This window comes from Adiantum capillus-veneris, chromosome 5 (assembly GCF_014529385.1).
Source record: "Adiantum capillus-veneris isolate H3 chromosome 5, ASM1452938v2, whole genome shotgun sequence".
Classification (NCBI taxonomy): Eukaryota; Viridiplantae; Streptophyta; class Polypodiopsida; order Polypodiales; family Pteridaceae; genus Adiantum; species Adiantum capillus-veneris.
This window is the reverse complement of record NC_140935.1, coordinates 127,928,989-127,943,763: the sequence shown is the minus strand read 5'-3', so window position 1 is coordinate 127,943,763 and position 14,775 is coordinate 127,928,989.

Below are 14,775 nucleotides of genomic sequence, written 5' to 3'. Positions count from 1 at the left end.
TGAAATGACCATTGAGTTATCTGTAGAGTCCTTTTTGTTAAAAACTTGGAATGTTGAATGTAATTGGCCCTATTCATTCCCTGGTAGGGCGATGTCAAAGTTATCGATAGTGTGCATCGTTCCGTTGTAGCTGCTCAATGAATTGTGAAATGAAAATGCATGTGTATGACATCTCTGACTCAATCCACTTTACTTATTGGCTATGAATGGGTATAATATCTCTTACTCACGTTGTATAAATGTGCATGGCATCTCTTAGTGAATTTTATGCTCTTTATTTTTTAAGTAGGCCCTCAAGCAGGATTGATGTCATGGATGATAGGGCGAGTCCTTGACGATGGAACAAATGAAAGCGAAAGCAGAGCTGGTGTACGGGGCAGAGGTTGGGGCAGCCTCCTTCACTACCCAACAATCCAGGTAAAGTTGAAGTAACTTGTATTGTGGCCATAGGCGGTTTTCCTGTGGGGAGGGCGGTAGCTTATTGAGTGGTTTGGCAGAAGCTCTTGTACGAATGGATCGTTGGATGCAAGGAAGGTGAGGGGGAGGGTGGTAGTTTGCCGGCACCCGCAGGATGTGGAGGAGTCCAACCTGGGCAAGAGCAAGGTGGTGCAAGCGGCGGGAGGTGTTGGCATGATTTTGGTCGATGAGCTGGACGGTGCGATGGGCATCTCCTTTGTGGTAGCAGGCACCATTGTGGGAAACAAAGGTGGCCAAACCATCCTCTCCTACCTCAACTCTACCACGTTCGTTTCTTCAACCCATTTCTTGTTTCTTGTAATGCATTGGTCATGCAATGCATGGTTATCAGTTAAAAATTGTGTCTTTTGCATGGTCACACGTGCGCCAGTTATTTGTCTTATGTGCAACTATGCAAGCCTTCTTGTAACTATCCCGATTCCAGCATAGTTGCACTGATTAGGGAGTGGTCAGAATCCAAATGATTGCATAGTTAAGATCATTTATTTCTCGAAATAATTGAGCCTCAACCATGGTCACACGTGCACCACTTATTTTTCTTTTATGCAACTATGCAAGGCTTTTGTAACTATACCGATTTTGGCATAGTTGCATCAATAAATCTTACTGATAACTATGTGTTGTGTGACCACAACATAATATTATACTAATGATTGGTGCATGAGGGACCACTTTCTACAGTTTTGGCCAGTTTTGACCGCCGACGGGCATTTTTCGCGGGAAAAACCCTAAACAGACTCCAAAATTCACCAAATTTTGTACGCTTGATCTTTGATACCCAAAGCACTTTGCCACATCTCCACATTCCATTTTTTACCACTTCTAGGGCGGTGCACGCATCATCGCAAATCAGGCACCATAAATAGACAGTTATTGCATGTCCCAAACTTTCCGAGTGGGATGAGAGTGCCCGCACTTGTTGCTTGCATTATTTACATTATAGAAAGCTCAAACACATTCTCTAGAGCCAAAAGAGGCCATCAAGAACCATATCCAAGACCCTGATACCCTATCTAGGCATGTGCATGTGTCCGACTACTGGCACGCAAACCTGACTATTCACAATGTGTACACATTGCATCTTTTTTAGAACTTGAAACCAATTTGCAAAGCTCCAAAATGTATGTATTTGCATCCTTTTGTATATATGACCATGCATATACGCACTACTTTGTACAGACCAAAAGTGGTTTATCATCATTGCCCACCCTCTAGGTAGATCATTTTTGCAACGCATATGTGCCATTAGGAAATACATGCTTCACTCTGTATGGACCCAACCATTTGTCCCTCAGCTTCTTTTGAAAAGTAAAATCCAAGCGAGAATCATAATTCATCACCAGATCTCCCTCTTTGATCTCTTTCTTTGGTAGCCTCTTGTTCATTTTCTCCATCCTTGTCTCTGCTTATTGAAGATAATAGTCACTGGCTTTCTCTCTATTCATTTGCTACAACTCTAGAGAAAGAATTATTTTGTGCAGCTTGTCATTATACAAACCTTGCATTCTGCACAACAACTTCAAGGCATCCAACTGCACCTGTATGGGCATAAGAGCTATAAACAAGCTCATATGGTGTAAACTGTGTCCACACTCTATACACAGTTCTATAAGCCCACAAACACTTTTCCAAGTCCAAGTATCACTCTTTAGGATGCTCTCTAGCATACTTTGATAGCATCTTCACAATTTTGACCATTGTAGTTTTCAACCAGCCCATTGCATTGTGGGTAGTAAGGGGAAGAATGCCTATGCTGAATTTTCAATTTCTCCATGAGAGCAGCAACAAGTTTTTCCCTAAATCCTGGTCCACGATTAGAAATGATAACCATAGGAGCTCCAGACCTACAACACACCTGTTCATACAAAAAAGAGGACACTCTTCTCGCTGTTACATCTTTTACCGCTCTTGCCTCCACCCATTTTGTCAAATAGTCCATAGCCACAAGGATACCTTTTGCCATTGTTGATCCTTGGCATTGGACCTACAACATCCACTTCCCATTTTGCAAATGCATCAAAAAGACATTGTAGCTTTTTGAGTTTCAGCCAAAAGCTTTTGATTTGCAAACACTTGGCCTTCATGGCATGACTTGCACCAAAAATAAGCATCTCTTTGGTTATCTAGTCTGTTGAATACTAGTAATCTTATCAGCTGCCATTTCAATCCCATATCTTGATAGAGCATATCCTTTCCAAACCATGAATATTGACTTGAATGGGTTGAGACAGATTCTCTTCTCTCTGTACCTCTAAAATACCATTGCTAGGAACAGTATATATAATTCTTCAACAGAATATATGGTGAAATCATCTACAAAGATTGCCATAAACTTATACAAAAACTTGTTAAAGATCTCCATCATGCATCTGGAAGGTAGCAGGAGCATTACATAAACCAAATGGCCTAAACAAGTATATAAAAGCTCCCCATTCTATAATGAAAGTGGTTTTGGCTTGATCTTTTGGTGCAATCTTCAAGTGGTTGTAGCCACTGTACCCATCCAAAAATTTGTACATCTCATGTCCAACTGTCTCATCTAACATCATGTCAGTAAAAGGTAATGGAAATGGATCTTTAATGGTTTGGGCATTTAGCTTTTTGTAGTCCACACACACTATGAGTTTCCCATTCTTCTTTGAAACTACCACTATTGGAAATAACCAGTCAGCTTCAGTAATGAATCTAGCCTTCAGTAGGTTGTCAATTTCTTCTTTGACTTTCTTGGCATAGCTTGGATTCATCATATACCTCTATAATCGTATTGGTCTTGCATCAGGCTTTAGTGGTATCCTATGTTGGCATACTTTTGGATCTACTCCTTTCAGGTCAGTATGCTCCCATTCAAAAGCAACCTTGAACTTATGGAATAAATTCCAAGCTTTATCTTTAAGCTCCTTCTTCATATGTTTGTTGATTTTTATCATTTTGGGATCTGATTCAGTTTCCAAGTTCCACTCTTCTATTTCTTGATCATCAGGTAATAACCACTTGGGCATTCCATTCTTTCTTCTGGCTACTGCTTTTTCTTGTTTTTCTATTATGGTGTCTGCAACATAGATACCGTCCACATCTTCACTATACTGGTGTCTTCGTAAATGGTATTCTATTGTGTGGGTAGTTCTTCTTTTGTATTAGCAGTATTGCTATTGCTTTCTGCCTTTTGCTTTTCCTTGTCTGCTTTTTCCGTATCATTAGGAAACTGTGTTGGATCATTACCTTTTGTAAGCCCATTAAGGCTTACTGCTCTTTCTTCTACATTGTTTTCTAGAAATTTTTTTGGGAACTATTGGCGTTGTTCTTCTACCTTCTCTTTCTCCAATAGTACTGGGAAAATATTCATTGAGGCCAACATCTTTTCAATTTTCTTGTTCCCATATTTCTTGCCTAGTTCTTCTTGTCTAAGCGCTACCTTCCACTTTCTGGTATTATTTGTCTTGATTTGAATTTTTCTTGTGGGATCCTTGGATAGTCAATGTCTGATTGGCATAATCATGAATGGCATCAGCATTTCTTAGCCATGTTCCACCTAAGATCATACTGTATGCTCCTTGCACATCCATTATCAAAAAGCTTGTCATAAAAATCTCTAATCCAACCTTGATATGCAAGTTCTCTATTAAACCACTTGGCTGTACAATCCTTTGGTTTGCCATTCTGACCTTGAATGGTGCTAGTTTTATATTACTGAGACCCATTTTCTCTTTCATGCACTACAACACAACATGGAGATATCGACGCGCATATATCGACGAAATTAGCGGGCATCGCTATACGCGTCGATATACGAGTCTCTATAGGCGTCGATATACGCGTGGAAAGGCTTTATTTCCCACACGTATATCGATGCGTATAGCGACACAAAAAAAATTGGGGGGAAAAAGCGAAACCCGCGAGCAGCAGGGGCCATTTTTGCCTGCGCTCTGCTCAAATCTTGGCCTCCACCTGCTGCGTAGGTATTATGCCCCCCCCGACCCCTCTCTCTCTCTCTACATTGTGTGTGTGTGTGTAGGAAAGAGAGAGAGAGAGAGAGAGAGAGAGAGAGAGAGAGAGAGAGAGAGAGAGAGAGAGAGAGAGAGAGAGAGGGAGAGAGAGAGAGCACGGTGTGTGTGTGCGTAGGAAGAGAGAGAGAGAGAGAGAGAGAGAGAGAGAGAGAGAGAGAGAGAGAGAGAGAGAGAGAGAGAGAGAGAGAGGTAGGGAAGTGAAGAGCGAGACAGAGAGAGAGATAGGAAAATAAGGAAATAGAGAGAGAAAGAGAGATAGCGAGAGCGAGATAGAGAGAGAGAGAGAGAAAGAGAGATAGCGAGAGTGAGATCGAGAGAGAAAGAGAGATCGAGATCGCTTTTTTGAGCAAGAACCATGCAAGGCTTCTGAGTCTTTCTCAAGTTGCTCATCTATCTCCACATTATCTTCTGGATTGGACATGGAGGCCCCGTCCGGTTTACAATCAGGTAGAAAAATTTCATTGGGCTAAGAACTTCCATGGCTTGTGCTTTCATCAAGTGCGGCATTGGAAAGCTTTCTCTGACAGGCTACCTCGGAATGGAGGCAGGTGGGTTCGTAGACAGAGAAGAAACTATGGAACTAAAAGAGGCAAAGGGGTTTGTCTGCTACATGCATTTCCATGTACACCTGGGAGTGCACGTATGTGTCTATCCATATAGGATTTGACCAATAAAGACGAGATTTTGACCCGGTGGTCCTGATCTCCGTACACCTCTGGACCGAGGTGTACGGAGATTGGGCAAGACTAGAGAATGCGAGGTAGTTTACATTGTGAGGAGTATATATATATATATATTAAAACAACATTCATAATCATTGTAGATGGCAACGTCATCAACTAACATGGAGGAAAATATTGCATGCTTGTGCACGCTCTGCAAGTATCAAATCCTGCGCAAGCGTAGGATATGTAATGAGCATGTGCACACGTACGGAGAGTTTGCTAGAGAAACTGTACAGAATCTGCGATACGACTCCTACGGAACGGGCATTGATTTCCGCGACATAGCACCTACATCTGAGAGAGAGAGAAAAAAGATTATGCGTGAAGGTCCGACCAATATAGAGCCACGGATGGAAGCAGAAAAGGGCTTACAGACAGAAGACGACGGCATGGAGGAGATGTTGGATGCATTCTTCCAGACAAGCGAGGAGAACGCGAACGAAGCAACACCAGAAGCCGTGTGCCTATCTCCTGAAGACATGTTGGGGAAGTTGGCACGTCAACCAATCTATGAAGGCGCCAAAATATCTGTGCTTCGTACTTGTCTGGCGTTTTTGAATCTTCAGTCAGTGTACGGGTGGTCAGATGCAAGCGTCACTGCTTTGTTTAGGTACGTAATTTACAAAAGAGATTTTCCGATTGCAACGGTGATGTGCTCGGAGAGCTTTTTAATTTAATGTGGCATAAACAGGTTATTGCAAGAGAAACTTCTCCCGGCTGGCAGTTTTCAACCAGCATTCTGACGTCTTGGGATCAGAAGACAAGGAAAAAGTCACTTACATAGTGGAGACCATCCTGAGAGAGTACCAGCCTGCTCCGGGTTCTTCCGTTGTTTCGGCGCGGTTGATCAAGGGTGTTGCACGGGACACCATCAAACATCGACAAGATGCAGCTCGGAAGGCTTTCAGGACCGGCTCGCCGAAGCCTTCGGGCATCCCACACGAGACGTGGCTACAGATCAGGGAGGATGAGCGGACAACGGCCACGCGGTTCAGACAGCAGCGTGAGGCCGCGCAGGTACGACAGATGACTAGGGGGACATCTCATCTTGGCAGCGGAGGCTTCGACACGTTTCGCTATGAGTTTGTGAGTTTCTAATCCAATCTTAACTATGGCGTTTTTTAAAACGCGATGAATCATGTATTCTTATTACTTTGATTTTTGTATAAACGCAGAATCTTGCGATGCATCGAGCTCCATCATGCGAGGAGGAGTCAGATGGATATCGCAGAGGTATCTATGAAGTACTGAATGATCTTGAAGCTTCAGGAGAGCCTGTAGACTGGGAGGCCTTACAGTCTCGCTGATCGCTTGAGGTGAGACGTTAATATGTGTGAGTTGATTTAATTAAGTCAGTATATGTGAAGTAATATCAATACTAATTTTGTGAGTTGTCCTATGTGCAGATTGCGACACCTAGTCATTAGTGGACTAGATTTCATCTATATGCTTTGTGAGACACAGACACGCTTCTGTGTCTCTTTTTTGTACAAACAGTTAGTGTTCAGACAGTTATTGTTTTCCTTATGGTTATGATTATTGTCATTGTCATTGTATAGACAATTATTGTTTCTCTTTCTGGTTATGCTTATGGTTATTGTTAATTTTGTTTATGGTTATGGTTATCTGCATTATGGTTTTGATCAAAGTGGTTATAGCCGGTTATGGTTTTAAGTTATGGTTATGCTTTTAGGTTATGGCTATGCTTTTTAGTTGGTACGGTTGTCTTTCATTGGCCTTAAATCTCATGTGAGATCCTACATGGATAGCATGTAGGAGGCGTATACATGATATGGTTTTTTTTTGAAAAGTTTATGTAAAAACAAAGGGAACTCTGCCGAAATTTCTACGCGCGAGAGCATGGTTGATATTTTGGTGCTGCTCGCTTTCTTGGGCATAGGGCAGGAAGTCTGGCTGTGGCTGTGTCCATCTTTTAACTGGGCACAGGCCAGGCTACCTACCCTCTGCCCAAGATTTTTTTTTTTTTGTTATGGTCGTCGCTATATGCGTCGCTATGCCCGTCGCTATGAGCGTCGCTAATAGCGACTCATTTCACAGCGACGCGTATAGCGACGGGCAGCGTCGATATATGCGTCGATAACACTTGTTTTTGTTGTAGTGATGTGATCTCCAATAATTGCATTGCAGGTCACAATATAGCCTGAAAGCCACTCATGTGGGTGGAGGGTAGTCACAAATGCCAAGCTTCTAATAGACTTCATTTATTGCAATGAGAATGAGGATACTGATGTAAACTACTACACACATATATTTGATTGCAAGTTTTTTGTTATGTTACTTCTTATACTTGGATTTTTTGTCTTTTTTAGATCAATAGAGATTGCTATAGTGAAAACCACATATGGTTTACTAGAGCAAGGCTGATCAAGTATATGATTGAAGCAAATGGGCCACTACAAGAAGTTTTCCAAGATGATGATGATGATGTTGAGGTGCTTCAAGAGAAGGCAGAAGAAAAGGTGTCAAAGAAAAATGATCAAAAGAATGATCAAGAGAAGGCTAAGCAAAGTAGAAAGAGGAAACAACCTTCAAGCCCTCCTAAAAAAAAACCCACCCCAACGAGGAGGTCACCCAGGACAATGAGCCCTCCTCTTCCAAAAGAACCCAAAAATAAGAAAACTCCTGCAAAGGAGCCCACCCCAGCTCCTACAAGGAAGTCCCACATGGACAAGAAAACTCCCGACATAAAACTATTCTAGGCCCCTGTATCTAATTTTTCAACCTCTTGTATCCAATTCCTAGGCTCTTGTATGGATCCCTTGTATATTTACATGAGAAAATCTAAGGTTTTTTGACGATCTTGAAAATTCTACATTCTATGACAATGTCAATTATTTTTTTATGACAACAGTTCAGAAGTATGTTTGCAAAAAGATCATTTGGTATACCAAAAAAGGTCTTTGTAGACCATGTGATACAAAATTAGATCTTTGTAGTCACAAAACCGCAAACATGGATCTTTGGGATCATGATTAGGGTTGTGATCTTTAAATCACCAAACGTAAAATGCCAGCTGGAATGTCTTTGCACTGTAGCTTTTTTTCATTTCTTTTTGGCACCTACAAACAATTTGGACCAAGTAAGTAAAGGAGTAATGATAGAACAAATAATTTCTAGGTAGGTAGGATATACCTTTCTACCATTTATTTGAAAGGAAAATGTTGTGGGCAGCTCAACTTCATCATTCTGGAGGTCCAATCTCAATTTTTGCAAGTTGCACATGCCTCTTATATTCACAATTGATAAATGCTCATTGTTTAACCAGATATCAATGTCTTGTATTGGCCTGTTAATGAAATTTTCCATGTCTTGATCAAGTGGAGTAAGTTGACCACCAACATAGTGCCATCTTCTAAAGTAAAATTTCATAATGAAGTTTTGTGTGGATATCTTGTATTTGCAAGCATTGAGCCAGCTTTCACATTACAAGTGATCCCATTTATTGTTCTAGTGTTCCAACCCTCATCCACAAATTTAAGTACATTTTCTGAGTCGAAAGTCTTTACTGAAAACATTGTTCTAGATTTTCTAACTTCAGCATTAGAGAAAAAGTCTATAAAGACTATAAGTGGCATGAATATAGAAGTTCTACTTTGCTTGCTTGCTATGTTTACTTTCAAACACTTTTGAATCTCACAAAACAGTTTGCACTTGTAGCTCTCACCTGTGCTTGAGCTTGGGAGTGACCATTCTCCATCCTTGAAATCAGGCAAGGCTAGCTTGGTTGTGGCTCCAAATTCTCCACTTCTTCTTGGAGGAACATAACAATGGTCAAAGAAAACTTTTCCATTCTCTGCGTCAGTGAGCCCTCAGTCCTTCCCTTGTATATTTCTTCACCAATAGATCCATGACACACATTCAAAATATTTATCACACATTCTATTGGCTGCCATTCTACAATGTTTGAAGGATACAAATTTGTACAACAAATAAGCTTATACAACATGCAGTACAAATAAAGGTTAAAAGATTTAAGTTTAAAGTCTTACAGTTTGGTCTATGTAATGGCAAAACAGAACTCTCTGAGTCAATATGTAAATCTTCATGCATGTACACATGCTGCACCATCACCTCTTTGATTGATTTTTTGTTGTTGCCAAAGATGAAATCTTTGACAATACCCTTCCATCCTGCCAAGAAAGAGCTTTTGGTGGAAGACTTTATTCTCTTGTTCTGCTGCATAAGTATCCATGTTCCTTTGTGTATAGTTATTGGAATCCATTCTTCATTTTGATCAATTGCATTGTAAGTGATAATGGCTTCAATGGAAGTTCTTGGTCGTTTTGATCGCAATGAAGATTCCATGGTAAAGATGAGCAGAGAAGTCTAGTTTGAGTTCAAAAAAAATGAGCAGAGAAGTTTAGTTTGAGTTCAAAAGAAATAAGCAGAATGTGCAAAAAACGGTTTACAAGGTCATGAGATAGAATCCAAATGTTGTTTCATGTCAACGCGCAAAATGAAAACAATATAATATGAGAAGAAAGTTTATTTGAAAGCGATGGCTATTAAATGCTTTAGCACTTTCACTTGTTTACTATGGTATTTACCAGCTCAAAACTATAGTAAAGATAGTATATTTGTCTTTTTTGTGAATTTTCAAAAATAGAAGATTTATAACGGAAGCTCTTCGGCCATTGGTAGAGAGCACTCTCCCTCTACACGCTAAAAGGCACAAAAATGCCCTCAAAATTTCCCTAATGTGTCATAAGGTCAAAAGTGGGATTTGGGGTCATCTGGACTCAAAAGTAAATAGTCCCAATTATTTACATTTACTTTTTCACATTTTTGAACATTTTTTGATACCAAGTGGTTCTACACATCATGTTGACCCTCTGTGTGAGTTTTGGATCAAAAACTTGTGAGAAAATTCAGATTTTAGATTGATTGGTCACTTAGTGCGTTTTTGGGAAAATTTTGGGTTTTTGTTGACATTTTTGAGTTCAGATGTGATATGTGGCATAGTAATGATGTGTACAAGTGACATACAGGGCCTCAAGATGAGTTTCAAGCCAAAAAATGCAAAAAGTCAATAATGGTGATTATTTACTAAACATACAATTTTTACTTGAAATGACCTGTGATAGCTTACATAGCTTTATGACACCCTAAACATGCCTAGAATTGATTTTGGTCATATTTGGTCAGGTCGGCAACACTTTATGCTCCTCCGGCTTTGAAGTTCTCAATTTCTGCTACTACTTGGTGTGTAGGAGCTTGCGGTCACTTTTGAAGCCATGGACTTGTCTATTACCTAGTCCTGGTCCACCTCATCTATTTTGGGCTCATTCGGGGTCAATTTGACGTCGTATGTCAAAAGTGACGCTTTGTAGCCTGCGAGCTGGTCTCTGACTTTAGAGAGCTTTCCTCAATGGTTTTTTCGAAACCACTTTGGTACATTGTCTATAGACTTCGTCTATAAACTGCTCATGAAGTCAGAACTTCGTTCTGTGGCCAAGCAAAAACCTAGATTATTCACAAGGGACCCCCCTGGACCCTCGCCAAATGGTCATCTCTAGATGTGAAAGTATTCTACTATCTATGGGCATGCTACAGTTCAAGTTTCACCCAATTCAAATAACCTGACAGGCGGCTATGGTCAAGTTTGGGTTCTGGGAGTCTACGCACACTTGGGATTCCAAGGTTTTTTCTAGGGACTCTAACCACTATCCGTACAAAGTGAAATGTTCTTTGGAATGTTTAGAACTTACCCCTCATCTCTCTTGTGAAGCGGCGCTAAAAATGGGCTGTTGTGGACTCCGAAAAGGGCACGCGAAGAGGGTAAAGAGCTCCTTTCTCCGCGAGTAGTGGGAATGAGGTGATTTTAGGCTACCTAGGATATCTATATCCGGACTCCCCAAAGTAATTTTTCCCATTCCCTCGTTAGTCCTAATAGGATGTGAAATCTATGTTAGACTTGAAAATTTTCTCAATCGGACTCTTAGCTCATTCTGCGAGAATTTTACAGAAATAGGCCGTGGCGGCTTAGTTTAGGCCTCCCGCTTCCATTTGGCATTTTGATTGATTTTTTTTTTCTTGTCTGTCTCGTCCTCCTGATCATTAGTGTCTTCGTTAGTTTTTTCATTTGAGCTCATCTGCTATTTATTATTATTTTTTGACCTGTTTATTGAAAAATCAAAGAAAATAGAAAATTGTATTGGAAAATATTTGGAAAGCCAATAATTAAGAAAATCCAATGGAAAACAATTTTTGTTCCTTTTTTGTGAATTTCTTGATTTTTAAACTAAAAAATCAAGAAAATTGATAAAAATAAGCAAAAATGACTATTTTTTCATGGTATAGACAATATTTACACTCGTTGGGGAGATTCTATCAGCTGGAATTCTCTGTTAATGATTTCTTAGGGCATTATCAGGTAATTTTGCCAAAAAAAACACACGTTAACATCAGACTTCAAACATTGACAATTAATGTTTGAAGACGGAGGAATTACAATGTTTGCCCTTAATGCTTGACAATTACAGTGTCCGCATTCAGAATGCTTCCCCCCTTCCTATTGGGAGTACTTCGGCAAGAGTTGGATCTTGAGCAGGTAACTCAAGGGTTTCTATGGTCGAGGTAATCAATAATATGGCATCAAGACCATAAACAAGATTAAAGGGTGTAGCGTTTAGAGCTATTTTGAATGAAACTTTGTACGCCCATAGAGCAGCATGTAGATGCATTTCTCAATCAGTTCGTCCTGAACTAACCATTTTAGTCAATACTGAGCTTATAATTTTATTTGTGTGCTCACCTTGTCTATTTGCTTGTGGATGATATGGTGTGGATTTGTTATGGACAACTATAAACTCATTCAGTAGATACTCAATTACCTCATTGAGGGAATGAGTTCCTCTGTCAACTGACAACTTCTATGGGAAGTCTATATCTCGTGAATACATTTTCATACAAGAATTAAGTTATGGTTCTAGCATCTTATTTTCTGGTTGCCTTAACCTCAGCGCACTTGGTCAAATAGTCCGTAGCTACAATGATATATTGAGCTTTGGTTCTATAAGCAGGTGGTTGTATTGGCCCGACAAAGTATATGCCCCATTTAGCAAAAGGCCTAGCACCCATCATTGGTCTTAACGGCATGCTATCTACCCTTGTTGGCTATTTTGCTCTTTGACATGCATCACATCTCCGAATAAATTCCTTGGCATCTGCAAAAAGTGTTGGCCACCATATGCCTACCATCAAGATTTCTCTAGTGGTGGTTTCACTAAAAAAGTGACCTCTAGCTAATCCTACTTGCGTTGGTTCTAGAATGGGTATATACTCATCTTCATTTGCAAAAAGACGCAAATGTTGATCTTTTCCCCTTCTATACAATTGGTTTCCAACAATAAGAGGATAGTCTCTTGCTTTAGTTTCAATTGCTCTTTGGCAACATATACTCATATCCTTTGGAAATGTTTTGCTTGACAAGTAAGTAACTATATAGTTACTCCACTTTGGTCTGAAACAAAGTCACATGAGGTAGAGGTGTTTGTTTTTGGCATTGAAGACAATATTTCACAAAAAAATGAACATCACTTCTCATTGTTGGCCAAAATACTTCAAGCCTAAGGATCCATTGCATAGTTTGGTATTTTGCAAAATGAAGTCCGGTCCCACTATGGTGGTATGAACTTGATTCAAGTATTGGGCTTTTTCTTCAGGATTAACACATAAAAGCAAGATTCCATCTTGATTCCTTTTGTATAGTTCCACTATGGTGGTATGAGCTTGATTCAAGTATTGGGCTTTTTCTTCATGATTAACACATAAAAGCAAGATTCCATCTTGATTCCTTTTGTATAGTCTTCCAGCAGCTAGAAATTGATACATATCTGATTGTCCAATTAATCCTAGTGTCATAGGGAGTGGGAATTGAGAATCCACTTGAGCTATAGTCATTAATGATACCATGTTTTCTAATCACCGGGGTATCATTTCGTCAGAGAACAAATATGCATCTGGTAGGTCATCTTCTACCTCTTTTCGTGGTTCTCCTGAAATAATCCTTGATAGATGATCTGCTCTCTGGTGTGTGGTACCCTTTTTTACAACCAAAGTGAAATCAAATTCCAAAATAATAATGAACCATCTCACTCTTCTACCTGTATTGCATGGCTTGTTGACCAAATACAATAAAGCTTGGTGCTCCACAAAGAACAAAAATTTGTTTAACCAATAGGTAATGACTATACTTTTTTACGGCATTAATCATCCCTAATCCTTCTCTCTCAGTTGTGGTATAATTTTTCTCTGCTACATTTAGTTGTCTACTGGCATAGAAAACCAGAAAATCAATTTTTTGTCCCTCGATTGGGCTAGTATACATCCAATAGCAAAATTAGAAGCATCAACTTGTATATGGAGTATATTATTCCAATCTAGAGCTTTCAATATTGGAGCTGGCATGAGAGCTTGCTTAAGCTTCATGAGGGATTCTTCACAGTCATCTGTCCATACAAAGAGTGTAATTAGGCTATACATGGGTTTTGCAATTATAGCATATATATAAATGAATTGTTTATAATAGCCACAATGTCCCACTGAAAGCTTGAACCCCTTTGCCAGTTGTTGGTCTTGGCAATTCAACAATTACATGAATTTTACCCATATCAATCACTATCTCATTTTTAGACACTATATGTCCAAGAATTTTTCCCTGTCTAGCCATAAATATGCATTTTTCATGATTTAAACAAATCCTAGAAATTTTTCACTTTTCAAAGACCTTTTTGAGATGTTCAAAATGATCAGCCCTGATTGACAAGTGTACACATAGGTCATCCATATATACTTCTAAGAAATTCCTAAGATATTCTTTGAAAGCATGACTCATCAATATTTGGAAGGTGGCAAGAGCATTAGTTAACACAATAGGCATAACCTTATAGGCTAAAGTACCCCATTCAATTGCAAAAGAAGTTTTGTGCTGATCTTTTAGATCAATCAAAAGTTGATTATACCTCGAGAAGATGTTTCAAAAGCTGCAAGCTTCTTTTCCTACAACTCATTCCAAAACATGCTCAGAGATTGAAAGAGGATAGTTGTGTCTAATAGTGACTACATTCACTTTTTTTAGATTGACACATACTCGCAATTTTCCATTTTTCTTGGGTACTACCACATTGGAGATACCCAATATGTGTGTTCAATTTCATAGATGAATTTAAATTCTTTAAGATTCTCTATCTCTTCTGTGATCTTTCTAGCAAATGTTTCATTATAAGTATATGGTCGTTGTCTACTTGGCTTTGCATCATCCCTTGTGGGTGTGATATGTTGACAAATTTTTGGGTCAACACCCTCGAGATCTTTATAAGACCAAGCAAATACATCTCAATATTCTTTCAGAAAGCTTAGCAAAAGATTTTCTTCTTCTTCAGTCAAATCATTTGCAATGTAGGCATTTTTGGGCTCTTCTCTTGGTTCAACCAAGTCAATTTTCTTTGCATTCTCAGGTCTTTTAATTTGTATGAATCACCCTGCTTTTTCAACTCTCTTACAGGTTGTTCAACTATGACTTTCCAGTCTTGGAGCGTGTAATTTTT